The sequence below is a fragment of the Rattus norvegicus genome, chromosome 11 (genome assembly GCF_021556685.1).
Source record: "Rattus norvegicus strain SHRSP/BbbUtx chromosome 11, alternate assembly SHRSP_T2T, whole genome shotgun sequence".
NCBI lineage: Eukaryota > Metazoa > Chordata > Mammalia > Rodentia > Muridae > Rattus > Rattus norvegicus.
The window spans coordinates 91,286,253-91,304,244 of NC_141544.1; the positions used below are offsets into that span (position 1 = coordinate 91,286,253).

The window sequence follows — 17,992 nt, forward strand, 5'->3', positions numbered from 1 at the left end:
ATGGAGGATTTTCATCTGCCGTTATGAAAGGGTATCAATAATTCAGAACCACACACACACACACACACACACACACACACAAACAACACATCCCGAGATGTCAGTCAGAGAAAGAAATGTAGCCAGTTTCTCTCCATCAATAAGTCAAGGCTTTCTGGTGGCCTAACTCCCTCCCTGCGTCAGTCAGGCAAGGAGCCTCACAGTATCAGACTGCCATTATGTAGCAAACTCGGACCGCTACCCAGGAGACGCTGGGAACAGACCGCTCTCAGCTTGTGTTTACTGAACACCCTGTCTTCACAGGGGGAGAGAGACTTAGCACAGCACTTGCCTAGCATGGGCGTCCTAGGCTTGATCCTCAGCACCACCAAAAGAAAAATCTAGAAAGCCTGCTTTGTAGCTCCTCCAATTTCAACGGCGACACTCTCCCACAATGGTCAGTTCTAAGCTGCAAACTGGTCTGTATTATTTCCTCTCGTTTTGGAGGCTTTTGGTCGTAGTGCTTTGTTTCTAACAATTTCTAACAACCAGTTTGTAAAACCCCTGGGTGCTGCAGACTCAAAGTTGAGAAGACTAAGAAGGCTTCTGTGACAACCTCTCTCCTCCCGCCCTCTCCCTGAACCTCACCTTCACCTCCCCAACACACCACCCTCAGGCACCCACCCCCCACCCCACCCCAGAAAAACAAAAGAAAGAGTCTAGACAGGAAGCCATTGAAGAGAATTCTAACAAACTACGGTAAGGATGCTAACGTGAAGCTCTTCACAATTGGCTTCAGGCTGGGTGCTGATAGGGAAGGACTCGGTTTTCTTTAAGAGGCTGGCCTCTGGGAGCTTGACCATGCTCCAGTGAGTATATGGGCAACACAATCAGACTCTGTATCTCATCTCCTCTCCTTCCTCCTCCTCTTCTCCTTCTTCTTTCTTTTGGGGGAAGGTCACAAGGGTAGGGGGACCTAGGAGGACTAGGAAGTGAATGTGATTGGAGTGCATTTTGTGAAATTGCCCCCAGAAAAACAATAAAAACATCACGCTGGGAAAAAAAATTCCTGGCTACCTAGAAGCAGCTCAGGAGAGTTTGTAAGTGAGAAGCGAGCTCTCCTGGCCCCTCGAAGTGGATCATTCACCCCTCCACCTCCATGTAGAAGGCCCCAGCATCCTGCAGTAGTTTGTCTAAGAGGAACCCTGACGGAGCACTGGTTTTAGATCCTGCTTTATTTTTTTTTCCAAATGTCCTAGGAGTACTTATTATCTAAGTTTGTTAAAGTCTTTTTGATAAACCTCCTGGGATGCTTTGCCATAAGCTCCCTGCACAACGCCTGCCATCTGTATTTCCTGGGTTAGGGCGTGTGCATTGTGGGGGGTGGGGGGTAGTGGGCACATGGATGTGTTCCCCAGAAGCTTGTTTTCCTGTACAGAACAGCACAAAAGCATCCATCTGAGTTCTCTGTAGTCTTCTTACCTTGAGGATAAGTTCACTCTCTTTTTTTTTTTTTCTTTTTTCTTTTTTTCGGAGCTGGGGACCGAACCCAGGGCCTTGCACTTGCTAGGCAAGCGCTCTACCACTGAGCTAAATCCACAGCCCCGGTCTCAATTATTTTTAATCACGTGTTTGTACCCATAGGTGCACGGGGAGGTCATGGGTGTCAGACCCTCTGGAGCTGGAGTTACAGTTGTGAGCCATTGGGTGGGTGCTGGGAACTGAACCCGGGGCCTCTGCAGGAGCAGCACGTGCTTTTAATCACTGAGCCATCTCTTCGGCCCCTTGGTTTATATTTTAAACACAAATGAAAACTCTAAGCGGCCACGGAGAGGGTGGGTCTGAAATAGACTACGATCTTCAGTCTTTGTGGCCAGTCTGCTGCCATAGCTTTGCGTCTCTGGGCTGGATTGAGGTTGCACCTTAGATGCCAACTCAAAAGGCTGATCTGATTCATATAGGATGTCCCATAGGATCTAGTTCACTCTCTTTAGGGTTCAAATTTCCTTAGCAGTGGAGAAAATAGAAGTTCCTGTGCTAAAATCAAAGCCTTTGGCCTCCAGTGACCTTGCCTCTGTGTAGCTGACGTGGGAGCCAATGACTGGGACTAAGAACAAGGACTCCCTCCTCCCCGAGTCTTAGAGATGCGCCATCACCTTTCCCCCACTGTGCCCTCTTCTTGGAGCTGGATGTTCTTACCTCAGCATCGGGCTGGAAAGTGGGTATCAGGTATTTGGGGAAGCCTCAAGGGGGCCAGTTCATTTCAGTTGACTTCCGGGGCACTGATTGCTTCTCTCTCAGCCACTGGCTGTGGAGCTTGGCACAGCTGGCTCTACCCCTGCCTGCAGAGAAGAGTGAGAGTGTGAGCTGAGGCCCGAGCATACAATGTGGGAGTGGACGCCCTCCCCCACAAACACCCTTGCTCCCTCCACCCTGTCCCAGCAGCTCCCACCTCAGAGTCCTTCCCAGAGCGCATTCCTCCCGGGGAAGAAGCCAGCCTCTTCCCAAATGACTTAAGCTGGCCATCTGTTCATCCCTGCCCACCTGTTTTTTGCCCAGTCTGAGTAACAAATTGAGAAAAGTAAAACTTTATCAAAGCCACTGAATCCTGATGTTACTCAATATTAGTATTGGAAAAAGGCAAGGTAAGACATCCTCAGATCCAGCCCAAGGCCAGGATCCACACAAAGCAGGCGGTTCTGTTGATCTCAGCAAACCTGCTCAGTCTCCCCACCCGGAGTATACTGTTTCTGCTGCTACAAACGTGAATGCAAGTTCTCATTCATTCTGGAAGCATTTCAGACTGGGCATGAATTTTCAGTCCATAGACTACAACTGAGTGTGAATTTTTAAAGTAACTGCAGTTGAGCTTGTGCCAGAGAGATTTAGATTCTATTTGTGCATTTAAAATGTGTAACATTTAAACGAAAAGAAGAAGTTACTCATTGCTGCTGTACTCAAGAAAACGACACAGGATAGGAATACCCTGTCTATTAGCGTTTCCTCTAGGCTCTACCCAACAGTCACCTAGCAACAGCCAGGTACAAGCCTGGCTCATGTATTAAAGGACTCTCCATCTTTTGTCTCTGTGTGTCTCTCTGTCTCTCTGTCTCTGTCTCTCTCTCTCTCTCTCTCTCTCTCTCTCTCTCTCGCCACATGATCCTAGCTGCCGTCTTCCCTCTTTCTCTCTCCTCTCTCTTTCTTTCTGTCCTTCTCTGTGCCCTTTCTTTCTCTGCCTCTACTCCCTTCCCAGTTCCCAAATAAACTTCCTTTAACACTAGACCTGTCTTATGGCTGATACCTCAGGGAAATGCCTCAGCACGGACCCCACTAAGGCACCCCCTCCCGCCAGAGCATACCTCATTTTATAAAGCACATCACTTTCTGATTCTTGTCTTATCTTTATCAGCCTGATTTTTTTTATAAAGATGGTAATGGGTGAGGTGTCGTTTCATGTGAGTCTTCACAAAGTTCCTTAGTACCATTTAATGGCTACATAATATGTGTGTATCCCTGAGTCCCCTGTGACCCTTGTGCAGTGCCCTACCATAAATTTTATGAAACCCTCAAAGGGTTGACATCTAAGTTCCCACTATTTCTTTTTGTGTTAATCACAAGTATTATTTGAAATTGTTTCTGCCCACACCCCCAAATAATAAATTTTCAGAAATACATCACAACAAAGAAGCAAAAGACCTCTACACCCAAAACTTCAAGGTACTGAAAAGGAGAACACAGAAAATGGATAGATAGAAAGAGCTTCCATGCTCCTGGGGTGGTAGAATTAATGCTGTCAAAATGGCTGTGCTAGCAAAGGTAATTTAATAACATCATATCTCACAAGCTTGGGGAAAGAAACAATTCAAGAATTCACGTGGAACCACGGAAGAACATAAATAGTCAAGGCGTCCCAAGAGTAAGGCCACAGCCGGAGGCGTCTATCACACACAGTGCCTGGCCTTGGGTTATACACTGCAGCGCGGCCGTGATCGAGACTGGCATCCAGACAGACAGGAAGCCCAAAGCAATAGGACGAAGGATGGGAAAAGAAATGCTACCCTGAGCCCACCTAAATCTGGCCGTGGATGGACACATGCCAAGGAGAGGAAGAAGGGAGCCTGTTCAACAAATGGGTCTGGCAATGCTGGGTTTTCATTGGCAGACGACGTGATTAGAACCACATCTCCACATCAGACAAAACTCATTTCAAAGTGGATCAAAAGTCTTCACTTAAAACCTGACACACCTCAGTCTCTAGAAGGAAGCGTAAGGAATGCTCTTCGTCAGGGGTGAGCGAGAACTTTTTAACCAGGACACCAATAGCGAAGGAGCTAACCCCCAACTATTAACAGATGGATCTGTTCAAGAAACCTTCAGGAGCTAATAGCCAGAATTACAAAGCGTTGCATAAACTGAAATCCCAGAAAACAAAATTGCCAATTAACAAATAAGCAAAGGAACTGAACAGATGGTTTTTGAAAAAGGAAAAAGAAACGCAAAAGGACCAATATGTATTTTTTTTAAAGTCTTCAATATCCACAGCCATCAGGGAAATATGAATTAAAACTACTTTGGGATACCACCTAGTCCTAGTCAGAATGGCTGTCATCAAGTCTCACAACAAGTGTTGAAGAGGCTTCGGGGAGAAAGGAATCCTTGTTCACTGTCGGTGGGAGTGCAAATTAATGCAGCCATTGTGGAAATCAGTTTGAATATTTCTCAAAAAAACTAAACTTAGAACTGCCATCTGACCCAGCTGTTTCAGTCCTGGGCACACACCCAGGACTCCTGGCCTTCCCATAAAGATAACTGCACGCCATTATTCTTACTGATTTGTTCACCATAGCAAACAATTGGAACAACCTATCTGCCTAGCAACAGGTAGACGGGTAATAAAAATATGGTGCGGGGGCTGGGGATTTAGCTCAGCGGTAGAGCGCTTGCCTAGCGAGCGCAAGGCCCTGGGTTCGGTCCCCAGCTCCGGAAAAAAAGAAGAAAAAAAAGGAAAAAAAAATATGGTGTGTAAGCGCACGTGCGCACACGCATGTGTGAGTGTGTGAATGCGCATGTGTGTGCATGTGTGCGTCCACACTATTCGGCTCTAAAGAGAAATGAAATGGCGAAATTTGCAGAAAGAGTTGGAAGAAATCGGGATGCTTGGAATGAACCACATTAAACAAGATCGCACAATCGCAGAAAGAAAGAACACTTGCTCTCCTTTCAAAGGAGAAACCTGGCCAATAATGTCTGTTTATATGTAAACAAATGTACTCGTGGGCACTGTATAACATGCAGACAGAACAAGGAAGGGTAACAATTAGGTAAGAACTGTAGGTAGGCAAAGGTCACGAGTCACGGAAGAGGATACGAAGACACTTGGTTTTATATTTCAATCCTGCCGGGCATTTTTTCATTTTTTTGGTGGGAGATATGTGCATAAAATATATTTAATGCTGAGAATTCAAAATCTAATGGGAAGCTCCACAGACTCACATTTAGATATCCTAACTGTTGATACGGTCAGACTTCACGTCTGATTAATTTTAGTGTGGGGTATTTCTGGAAGAATATATGATATATATCAAATATCATATATCATATAGATATAGACATGTATCATATATAATATATATGTCACATATGCATATATACATACATATATGAAAGTCACAATTCATTCTTTAAACCACAGTCTGGGAAACCAAATTGCTAGATCAAAGACTTTCCAAATTGCTCAGGTTTCTGTATCCAGGAAATATGCATCCTCCAAGGCCACTGAGCTAAGGAAGAGGGCAACTCTCCTTCACAGCCACACCAGTGAAAATGAATAACGGTTCTCAAAAGTCTGGCTTTCTTGTGCTCACAGCGAGCTCAGCTTCCGTCTCAGATGCTCAGGGAGCCTGAGAAACTGAACAGGCAAGGAGAAGTGAGAAAGCCATGAAGGGCAGGAAAGGGGCTGTGAAAACACAAAGACAGGTGAAGAAGTCTTAGAGGCAAAGAAAACCAAGGGCCATTCCCAGACACGGCAGGAGAGGAGGATGGAAACAGAAGACACGGAAGCTGACCCTGACATTTGCCTATTTGCCAGGTTGGAAATAGCAAGGCTTCACAAAGATTGGGGCAGAGTACAGCAAACTGTAAAAGCAACAGGTAACGAGAGAGAGAGAGAGAGAGAGAGAGAGAGAGAGAGAGAGAGAGAGAGAGAGAGAGAGAGCTGCTGGAGGCCTCAGGCACCCTGCTGCTGTGTATAATTAATGTCAACAAAACACCAGAAGCCAGCCAGAGACTCTGTGGTGAAGGCGGGCAGCCAGCAAACAGAGCTGCGTGCTCACAGCCAGCCAGAGATCAGCACCAAGCCTTCAGGAAGGGGCCCTTCCCCAGTACAAAAGAACCCTGGGCAGCTGGCTCACCAGCCTCCTTAGTGGGAAACCCCCACCCCTCACACACACACATATTCTCTCTGTAGTCAGTCTTCTTGCCATCTTTGATTCTAAGCCACGTTTTTGTTTGGTAAGAGATAGATAAGTAATTCACCGGGTAATCTATTCAAACAAATGGCTGGATTTCTGAGACCCAGATGTCACTAGCAATACAGACTCAGTCCCTTGGCTTTTCCTAGTACATGATCCCTATATACACATCACTGGAGCCCCAACAACTGCCAGGCCCCTGAGGGGGGTTTGGCTCCCTGGGGACTTTCCGGGGTGCTGAGGGAGGCTTTCAGTAAATAGTTTGCAGGCTTCCAACATTCCTGAATGATACAAGTCACTCACACTCTCCTGGGCCTGCCCTGGTAGATGAGGGGTAGCTTTTAAGGATAAGTAGGCTGACTAGACATTGTTTCAAAGACTGAGGATAGGCCCCAGGGTTAAAGACAAGTAGCAGAAACCCATGCTGGGCAAATGACACACCCAAGATGGATGAAGGAACAGTAAGAAACCTGCTAAAGGGTGAAGCTGGTACCATCAGACCCAGAGACGGTACCCGCTCCATGGCTGCAGTGGATAGGAAGTCTCTGCTTTTTTGTTTGTGTCCATCCTGAATATCTTTCACAAAACCCCCTTTGATGGAATTTGGGTGAAGTGTGCTACCCCACCCAGTCTCTCGGGCTCTAGGTCTGCAGCAATCACGGGCTTGTGCCAACTGGAGTTGATTAAGCACAGCTAGGTGAGTCTCTTAAGACTCTGTACACACTGGGCAGGTCACTGGTCCCCTCACATAACCCTCTGATCCCCAAGCAGCCTACGTGAGCATGTGTACCTTTGTCTCCAAGCAGTTCTCAGTCCATACTCCCCACCCTACTGTCTCTCCCATCAGCACTCACCAATCACCCTTCAGATCGCACTAGGGTCACTCACTGGGTTTGACATATAAATTGGCTTCCCGCTTTTTTCCCTCCCTGGTAGCCAAGGCTTTCCAGTGGGTATGTTCTGTTTGCATAGCCCCACCTTATTGTGCAGTCCACCCTACCTTTTGACACTGACAGCAACTCAGCCAGTCTCTCCTCTCTTCCACCCAGAAGCCCCCAGAAGACAAAAAGTCTAAGAACAGGGCTGCCTTGGGTCTAGCAGCCTCCTGGAATGTTTCCTCTAAAGTACTAGTGCATGAGGTACTGACCACAGACCACAAACAAGGCTTCAAGAGCGAAGCCAAGAGTACCCTGAGAATTTCACGGCCCAGCCTCCCAAAGCAGAGCAATGCTAACAAGTTCTGCTTAAGTCAGGCTGGTGTAGCCTGTCACCGGTATGGAGCACAAGTAGCCACAACTCCACACTGTTTGGAATGTGGGCAGTGTTTCCGATACCATTCCGGCATGAATGTAAATTAGGTAAATGCTTTTACAAGATCCTTACGCAGAAGATACCTGACTTAGTCAGGGTTTTCTATTCCCACGCAAACATCATGACCAAGAAGCAAGTTGGGGAGGAAAGGGTTTATTCAGCTTACACTTCCACATTGCTGTTCATCACCAAAGGAAGTCAGGACTGGAATTCAAGCAGGTCAGGAAGCAGGAGCTGATGCAGAGGCCATGGAAGGATGTTACTTACTGGCTTGCTTCCCTTGGCTTTCTCAGCTTGCTTTCTTATAGAACCCAAGGCTACCAGCCCAGAGATGGCATCACCCACAATGGGCCCTCCTACCCTTGAACACTAATTGAGAAAATACCTTACAACTGGGTCTCATGGAGGCATTTCCTCAAGGGAGGCTGCTTTCTCTGTGATAACTCCAGCTTGTGTCAAGTTGACACACAAAACCAGCCAGTACACTTCCCCAAGACCTGTAAATTTGCTGAGCACTTACGTCAAGTGAGAAGACACTGTATTAGAAACCCAATATGAACATTTGCTAATGTCAAGAGACTTCTGGGACAGCCCCCTTCCCCCTCTGCCCCCTTCTATCCCTTCCAGGATGGATGCTTCCTCTAGAAGGTTCATCTGTGAGGCCCCAGCCCAGTATTAGGGGATTCCTATCTCAGACCAAGGATTAGCTGCAGCTGTTCTCCTAGGTCTCTCTCTCTCTCTCTCTCTCTCTCTCTCTCTCTCTCTCTCTCTCTCTCTCTCACACACACACACACACACACACACACACACACACTTTATTTTTCAGCTGCCATGCTAGGCACTCTGTGTTCCAATCGACATCTCTATTTGCTGACAAAGTGACAAGAGATTTAGTAAGGAACCTAAGCACTGAGCTGGCAAGTGACTAAGAATGTCACCAGCAGACCTGCCTTCTAAAGGCCTCTGCTCACTCCAAGGGAGGAGCAGAAATTAAATGGGAGCAGAGGACAAAAGCGCTCGGGTGGTTTCTAGCACAGAGAAAAGGCCCAGTTCATTTTCAGAGCAGCACAAAGGGTCACCTAACACTGCCCTATGGAAAAGACCCCTAAGGAGAAAATACGCAACCACAGTGAACTCAGGTCTACAGCGGACACCATTGCGATCCCAGTACCCATCTGGATACTTTGAAACACAGAGCCCCCTTTTTAAGCAGAGCAGAGCACATTCATGACCCTTCCTGTGTAGACATCCCACCAAGCTCAACACGGTAGCAGCAGTCCCTGCCCAGCTCTCCACAGCCTTGGTTTCTGCTACTGAATTGCAACAAAATTTCATCTCTTAGCTACCTTATGCTCCTGCCAGCATCTGCAAACCACATACTTAGGAGGCTCTTGTTTTTAGCATTAGGTGTTAGTCATGTACTTCCTATTATGCAAAAGAAAGACTTAGTTCTTTTTGAGCCCACACACTTCTCCTAAGGAAGTGACACCATTCCGTTTAATTAAGCCTCCAAGCTTCTGATTATGTGACTGTGTGGTTATTCTCACAGTAGAGGCATGTGATATGGGTTGAGGCTCACTCCCTTCACACGCGGCTCTTAACCGTCATTTCAGGAGTCCACAACAGTCTCCCGTTTGAATGCCTGGTTTTTCGGTATAAATCTCACTGATTAAGCCTCATCTTTCCCACCGAGCTATACAGTTCATCCAAGTCCAACCAAATGCTGTTACGTCATCAATAGGCTTCTTTTGTTTTTGATTTCTTGAATCTCTCCCTTCTGAAAATTTCTCTCCTCCTATACCAACCCGAACTAGTTTGCTTCAGAGTGTAATAGGCTTGCCCTTAACTCTTTCTAGTTAATCCCCGGCTAGAGGAGCAGATGTAGCCAGTGCCTTCTCATAAAGCCTCTGTGGGAGGCAAGAAAACTGGCGATTCTTGCATCTGAGAACACCATTATTCCACCCACGAGTCTGATTAATACATGATTATGAGTGTGGCGGACTATCTCAGAAATCATATCCTCTTGAGGTTTTTCTTAACTCTTAAATGTACTTATTTAGTGTGCATCTGTACATACAAGGATACCATAGTGTGTGTGTGTGTGTGTGTGTGTGTGTGTGTGTGTGTGTGTGTGTGTCTATGTGTGTGTGTGTCTGGAGATTGACATGAAGGTGTTACCCTGGGGATCGAACTCAGATCGTCTGGGTTGGTGGCAAGAGCTTTTATCTGTTGAACAGCTCTGGACTCCTTGGCTTTTAGCCATTGCTTCCACCTTTGTTTCAATTTTCTAATACGAACTCTGTGGCTCTTTCCTTCTGCACTCGTGCTTTTAATTCCAAGAGCTCATTCTCCTTCTCTGAGCTCTCCTTGCTACATGAATCTCTCCTTTACCAAAGCCTTTTACCTCTGAGTCTAGTATTAGAGGTTGGGAATGGGCTGGTTAGTTTCCTGTTCTCTAGCACTGAACCACATCCCCAAGTCCTGAAGTTTTCCTCTATTCTTTACAGTGCCTCCATTTCTCTAAGTTGTTGTTGTTGTGTGTGTGATGTTGTGTGTGTGTTGTTTATGTGTGTTATACCTATGTTGTGTATGGTAGTGGTGGTGGTAGTGTGTGTGTGTTGTTATGTGTGTTGTAGTATGTGTTGTAGTATCTCTATGTTGTTGTGAATGGTGGTGGTGATAGTGTGTGTGTGTGTGTATGTTGTATGTGTGTGTTGTTATCTGTGTGCTGTTGTATCTCCGTGTTGTTGTTGTGTATGGTGGTGGTGCTGGTTGTGTTATGTGTCTGTTATATGTGTGTGTGTTGTTGTTGTTTATGTGTGTTCTATCTCTATGCTGTTGTGTATGTGTGAGGTTGTGTGTGTTGTATGTGTGTTGTTGTATCTCTATGCTGTTGTGTATGGTGGTGGTGGTATTACGTGTTTGTATTGTTGTTGCTGTTGATGTTGTCTGTTGGTTTCTGTCTTTCGTGTCTCAATTCCTCTCAGATATCTAATGTTTCTTAGCTACGCTGTCGAATTCTAAAGTGAGGCACAAAAAAGATCTGGCAGGTCTTAGCCCAGAAATACTGATATTACTTTGTATATTTTATTGAGGAACTCCTAATATAAGTATCTGTAAGCCTTTCAGTCAGACTGTCAAACAGAGCATCACCCTGTCTAACTAGTGTGGGTGGTTAGACAGACTCACCATGCATGGAGGCACCTACCCACTCCTTCCCTGTAGGGCAGAACAGCATGCTGCACACCGCCTTCTCATGTGGGCCTCCTGTGCTAGACTTTGTTTATACAAGGTATATTTCTATTCTTTCATGTGTGTGAGTGCCTTCCTTACATGAATGTCTGTGCACCACAAGTGTGCCTGATGCCCAGCGAGATAAAAAGAGAGCATCAGCTCCCCTGGAACTGGAGTTACGGATGGTTGTGAACCACCATGTGGGTGCTGGGAATTGAACCCAGGTCCTTGGCAAGTACAAGTGCTCTTAGCCTCAGAGCTACCTCTCCAGCCCCTCCTGACAGGTCCCAGTCAGCTCTGAAAGCTTAGCATGCACTTGAAAATATTTTTAAAAGAAACATTAGTTCCAAAAATAGGAATAACTTTATATAGGCCCTCACCTCAATTCTACCAAGTAAGCTAGCAATAAAACTTGATTTCTGCTTGGAAATTATACACAGGGCATTCAATTTGTGTTTCCTACACCTCCAGTCACATTTGTCTCTCTGTGGGGGCTGTCTGCTCACAACAAGGCATGAAAAACTGGGGCAGCTTAAGTAAGAGGTGAGTGCTGGGGGAACAGGCTTGACAGAAGGAGCAGCTGATGGTGTGGACTCTGGGGAGGTCTCCCTCATTGCTCTGTTCTAGCAAGCCGTGCTATTTTGAGAAAGTTACTTTACCTCTCTGGCCTCGGTCCTCTCACCTATAAACTGGGGGTTACTCTGGTTAATTCTGAAGTCGTGCTGGGAGGATTTAGTTCAATTCCTAGTGTTTTATTTTGGAACTGGATCCTAGGAAACAAGTTATGGATAAGAAAAGATGAAGCCCTCCCTTGGCCTTATAGAAAGAACCCCCTATTGGAAAACCACAGAGCCTAAGTAAGTCAGCTGGCCTTGTACACTATGGCGGACAGCACAGCTGGCTAAGGGACAGAGCCAGGTGTGAGAGGTAGGGCACAGACCACTGCTTTATACAAGGTTGTTGAATTATCTCTGTCAAAATGACATTCACATACAAGCCAGAAGGAAGAGATCGCGTAAACCACAGGATTGTGGGGTAGGGGGACAGCTTGGGGGGACCAGAAAGCACAGAGATTCTGAGGCGGGCGCAATACACTCTGTGTTTGAGGCACAGACCTCACAGTAATGGAGCAAAAGGAAGAGGCAGCCTGTGGGGGGCAGATGTCTAAGAGCACTTTACAGTCTTTGAAAAAGAGAAATAACACGTTGCTGCAACTTTTGAAATGACAACCCCCGTGGTTTTTTTTTTTTAAATAAGCCTTAGAAGTTAGAACAGAAACAGGTCCAGGTACGAAATTATCATTATTCTGCAAATTAAATATAGAGATGAGCTTGTCTTGAGGCAAACTTGATGAATCGAATAAATAATCCATCTCTTGGCTTACTACAAAGGTACAACCGGCATGGTTTGCACTCATGGATGGAGCCCGGTAGAAGCCTCTGGAAGGAGTCTGGAGCTGTAAGTTCTAACCCAAGTCTCCAGGAGGGCGGCAGCCACTTCAGAAGACAGCAGCTCAGTTTCAGGTTTGCTGCACTTGGGGTAGGTGCTGCACACCTGAGGAAGGCTGCCCGTGGATGTCTGAATGTGCAAGCATGGGGTTCAGGGGAAAGGTCTGGGGCGTAGACACCAGGAGAGGGTTGACAGCGTAGCAAACTGAATGAGACCAGGGACAGAGGCACAGAAAAGAGGCCACTGTGGCCCACTCGAAAGTGACAATGAGCCAGCCACAGAAAGTAAGGAAAGACAGCCAAAGAAGAGAGCAAAGAGAAGACGCCTTTCAAGCGGGGCGGGACAAGCAATTATACAGGTCCTACAGAGAAGCCAAGACAAGGCTCGAGGTGTGACCACTGCGTCTGGCAGATGACTGATGACCCTGATTGGTAGAGGCTTGGGGAGAAACATGCTTAAGAGGGAGTGGGCAAAGAGGAGCATCGGGAAAGGAACAGAAAAGCATTTCGCTAGAAGGCGTAAGAAACCTGGGGGAACGCACCAGGATATGCAAACAGTATATACTGAGCAGCCCTTCAGCGATAGGGAGACGAGCAGATGGTAGGTAGGTGCAGGGGACTGTCACAACAGGGAAACAGTATTGTGGAGAGAAGGAAGAGCAGCCAGAGCCACACCCTTAATTAAGACGGAATGATATATATTCACGAATAACGAGTGAGTCAGTAGGCCTGTGGCGGTTTGAATAAGAATGGCCCCCACGGGCTCCCGTATTTTAGTGCTTAGTCACTAGGGAGTAGAAATCTATGCTAATATTGGAGGGAACTGGAGGTGTGGAGGAAGTGTGTCACCGAGGGTGGGCTTTGAGGTTTCCAATCCCCAAGCCAGGCCCGGCGTCTTCTCTCTTGGCCTACGGATCAGAATGTAGCTCTTGCACACGTCTCCAACATCACACTTGCCCGCCACCGCGCTCCCTGCCATGATGGCAGACTGAACCTCTAAACTGTAAGCAGGCTCCCAACGCTTTCTTTTTATAGTTCTTTTTAGTGGTTGCCGAGGTCATGGCTTCTCTTCCCAGCAACAGAACGGAGACTAAGACACAGGGGCATCCGTGGTAATGGGCAGAAAGGAGAACCGTGTGAACACAGCTTTGGTGATGGACATGTGTTAAGGTCTCCATCCTCCATGCCTGTGCCTCCAGAGGCTCAGACACTGAATTCCTAGCCTGCGGAACAATGCATTGGAAGCTGAAGCTGAGGAAGTCAGGAAGGCCCATCACCAATGGTGTTAGTCTTCCTGTAGAAGAGACCCTCGTGAGCTAGCAGCCCTTATGTATACCAGCTGGGAACTAGGAAGTGACTCTGTCAGTGCCTTAATCCTGGGTTCTCAACCTCAGTTGACCCTTTGTTACAGTGACCTGAACTGACTAAGACACACGCCACGATGTTCTCTTCATCAACACCATTTCTCAGACAAATGTCAGGCAAGGTTTTAGGTAAGAGTAAGAGAGTGAGCCCTAGGCTGTGTAGTGGTGGCAGCAGTGGCAGCGGCACACGCTTTTCATACTAGCACTCAGGAGGCAGAAGCATGCGGATCTCTGAGTTCCAGAACAACCTGATCTACAGAGCGAGTTTCAGGACATCCAAGGCTACACAGAGAAACCCATCTCAGGGGTTGGGGGAGGGGGAGGGAGACGGAGAGGGAACACTCTGGTGTGAGTGTTGGTGTGAGCTGTCTGAAGAGAAGGAAGACAGCATGAAACACCCTGGTGGATGGCTGCCTGGGGAACAACTGCAGGGTTCTAAGAAAAGGCTCGTGCCCAGAACCACCCTACTGAGACTTCCATTTCATCAGCTTAGGGCAGAAGGGAGACGGTGTTCAGGTACACTAACAGCAGCCAGAGGGTAGGACACGGAACCATGGGGATGACATCTGAGCTGGGGAGACCAGCATGATGGGGGGGAGGGGAGTCCCATTCCCTTCACGAGGCAGGTATGGTACAGACTGGATTTAATCAGACCAAATGAGAGAAGCACGGAGCCCTGTACTGCGCCTGGGCACGGTGTGGAGCCCAACAGCTGAAGATACCTGCGTTTGTTTTGCTCCTCATCGGCTAAATGGCCCGTAGCAGCCTTACACACCTTCTGTTTCTGTCTCAAATAACTCATCGAACGCCCACCACGGGGCTTTCAGGTAGTTAGTAGATTACCGAGACCTTGAATCGCGCCGTGCCCCCCCTCCCCCATTCTTTCAGACATTAAATGCTGCCCACAATGTCCCTGACCTTTCCAACGACTGCAGACGTCACGCTTGCCCACTTAGTCTCTTTCCTAATTTGGTATCAACACGTCATCAAGGCTCCTGGATTGTGAAGCTCTTCCTGCCCACACTACCTGGATCCTGCTCTACCTCCGTAGATCCCGTCTAATGATGAATCTTGACCTCAACCCTGAGCCTGGGAAGAACTCTGTACTGACAAGTAGCCCATAATGTCCTCTTATAATCAAGCTTGGGGACATCCCTGCCTGTGTCCACCCGCCTGCTGGAAAAAGACTATAGACCTTGTCCTAACTCAACCTGAGTGGACTCAAATGCCAGCAGCAGTAGATGCCCCATAGGTTTGCTTGTCAAGGGAGCCTCTACCTCACAATATCTAGGGCCAAAATCCCACAGTGACTTGCCTGTCTGGTCCTACTATTTCCTCCTGATTCCTACTTTAAATGTCTGGGGGAAAAAAAAACCTCTTTTGTGGGGCAGGGAGTCCTATCTCTTCTCTGGCCTTGTCATTCTTCTTCCTTCCTCAGCAACTGGTCTGTCTCTTCTGTGCCACTGCATACAGCCATCTCTCCTCGTAGACCGACAGCTCCTCCAGAAACTGTTTCTCGTGCCTTTGTATGTGCAGTGCAGAAACTGCTCCACCGGGTGAGCAGCAACTCAGAATAACCGTTAAAACGAGCTGGCGTATTGAATTTTGTAATTAAAGCCATACTTTATGTAAAGAAATACGATTTACAAGGTAAATGGTGTGGCAATAAATGATTTGCTATAGTTAGGTAGAGATAGTTATAAACAGATGACAAAAAGATAGTATCGGGTTACAAAGTCCCTCTCCCCAAAACATTTTTTCAATCACTTTTTCAGGGCTGGGGGAGGTGGCTCCTGCAAATTCTCTTTCTTTTTTCACAGCTCTATAGTATTCCACTCTGTTCAAGATCCACATTTTCATGATCCATTCATCTGTTGATGCAATCTAAGTTGGTTCTGTTTCCTTGCTACTGTAAAAAAGAGCAGCAATGGAGATGGATGGAGGTTCAAGTATCTCTGTGGTAGGGCATGGAGTCTCTGAGTATATGCCCAACAGGACAATGGTGGGGCCATGTGGTATTAATTCATTCATTCATTCATGGACTCTCCACAGTGATGTGCACCAGGATTGTATAATTTGCATTCCCACAGCAATGAATAAGGCTTTCTCTTTCCCCACTCCTCTCCAACACTTGTTATCAGATTTATTAATGACAGCCGTTCCGATTAGGATGAGATAGTAAATACCTCGAAGCCTTTCCCTGATGACTACGGATGTTGGATGCTTTTAAATACATTTACTGACCATTTGTGCTTCTTCTTTTGAGAGCTACCTGTTCATTTTTCACCAGCCCATTGTTGACTAGCAGTTGTCCCCTGGATCTCTGTCTGCCTGCCTGCCTGCCCACCCCCTCCCCCTCTCTCAGTACTTTGTAGATTCTGGATACTGAGCTGTGGGCTTTGGAACACCCATTTGTCGATCACAGCCACGTGCCCAGCTCTAGTTGAAGCGTGCATGTGAATGCTATGATAATTACTGCAGACTACGATGCAAAATGAGCCTCTGAGAAGTTTGCTCTTCAAGATCAAAGAGTTAACAAAGAACACATCTGGGATTTAAACCAAAGTCCTCGTAGCTGGAAAGTGTGTGACTTCCCCCCCCCTCCCCCAGAAACTAAGGGCTTCCTGAGGAAGGGAGACTCTAAAGGTGACCGGGTGGCAGCAAACTGCTCAGCCTCACCTTGTGGAGTCACCAAGACAGCCCTCGGAAGCTGGGTAGGACTAACGCAGGAGTGCTGCCCTGGGCAAGACTGCAGGGCTCCTTTTTGCCTGTTCCCCTCCTTCTCCAAACCGACAGCCGGGAACAAGACATTCATTGTGAGGATGAAAAGAGAGGCAGCCGCACGCCCTCTAGCAGGAAGCATCATCTGGGAGATTTAGTCCTCACACCGTCATTAGCCTCCTCCAGCTCAGGCCCTGGGCCAGCATCCTCCAGTCCTACAGCAAGCAGCATTTACCAGAGCTGGCAGGCTGCCTCCTTCCCTCTCTCACCTGGAACAAGCAGCAATGGATGTCCTTGGTTCTCAAGGAGCTCAGACAACCGAGGATGACTCCCCACCGCAGTTCACATGGAGAGCCACACCAGACCTATCCCCTCTTCCATTTTTGCTTGACTCTCCCCGCCAAGGCCATAATTGACAGGTAGGGGGGAAAATGTATTCTTTCATGAGCTAAGCACAAGCTACAAGGTGGTGCTTACCCCAGACAGCTGCAGCTCCCTCTACCAGTTCTCCTGCCTTCCCTGCAGAGCCGCTGTGTGTGTGGTGTGGCCAAGTGTGGCCTGTGACTGTCAGGAGGGCTGAGCTCACTCACCCCAGTGCTCAGACTTGTGCTAGGCTTGGAGGTGTGCACAATACCCACTGTCCAAGAAACCACAGTCTAACAGATAACGATGGTTCAAGAGATGAAAGTAGGCCTCTTTGTCAGCTTCGGGGGTTTCACCTGAACTAAGGCTATGGCTGTCTGCCGCTGAGCGTGGTGACAAACGCCTGGCTCTCATAAGCTGAGAGATTTGGTGAATGCAGACAGATGGATCTCTTCAACACTGTGGAGTACGCTGGGTATTTACAGTGGTGTGACCATGCCTACTTATGTGGGCACACATTCTCCTGTGCTTTTGAACCTCCAGACCATGCCACAGCTGTTGGTATTCTGTCTAAGCTCAACCCCCACAGCTACCTGGTATACAGCAACAGCCAGGTGTGCTCCGCCCCACGTTGCCTAGCAACAGCCAGCTGTGCCTGACTATAAAGGGCGCTGCTTGCCCCCTCCTCACTTTCTTTTTCTCTTGGGTTCTTCTCTGCTCTTCCCTGTCCCTTCTCTCCCCATCCCCCTACTCCCCCCCACGTGCCCATGGCCGGCCCCCTTTCCTCTCCTCTTCTACTCTTCTTCTCTCATTAAACCTCTCCACGTGGAACCACGTTGGCTTGGTGTGTTCTGTCCAGGCACGGGCCGAGATTTAAACCCTAACAAGGGCCCTTTCTATTCTTCCTAGAGTAGAAGACACTCTAGGCCACATTAGATCAGTCTGAGATCTAGGTGCCCTTCCTCCTGAATGTAGTTTGTCCTCGTCGTAGGTACCCGTAGAGAATGAAGATTGCTGCCACAGTCCCTGCCAACCCTACCCAACCTGTCTCTTTCCTGACCACCAGCCTTTCCCAGATATGGAAGGGGAACTGTTTGCCTGG

At 47.6% G+C, this 17,992-nt stretch overlaps 1 protein-coding gene across 8 annotated transcripts in view; it reads right to left on the reverse strand.

Annotated features, from left to right (window-relative positions):
- St6gal1 (ST6 beta-galactoside alpha-2,6-sialyltransferase 1) overlaps nucleotides 1-17,992 on the reverse strand; it is a 126,505-nt gene that overhangs the window by 94,201 nt on the left and 14,312 nt on the right. For all 8 annotated transcript variants that reach the window (XM_087575469.1, XM_087575476.1, XM_087575470.1 and 5 more), the window contains exon 2: nucleotides 2,179-2,321. The gene's annotated coding sequence lies outside the window, so the exon portion shown is untranslated. The remainder of the gene's footprint in view (nucleotides 1-2,178; nucleotides 2,322-17,992) is intronic.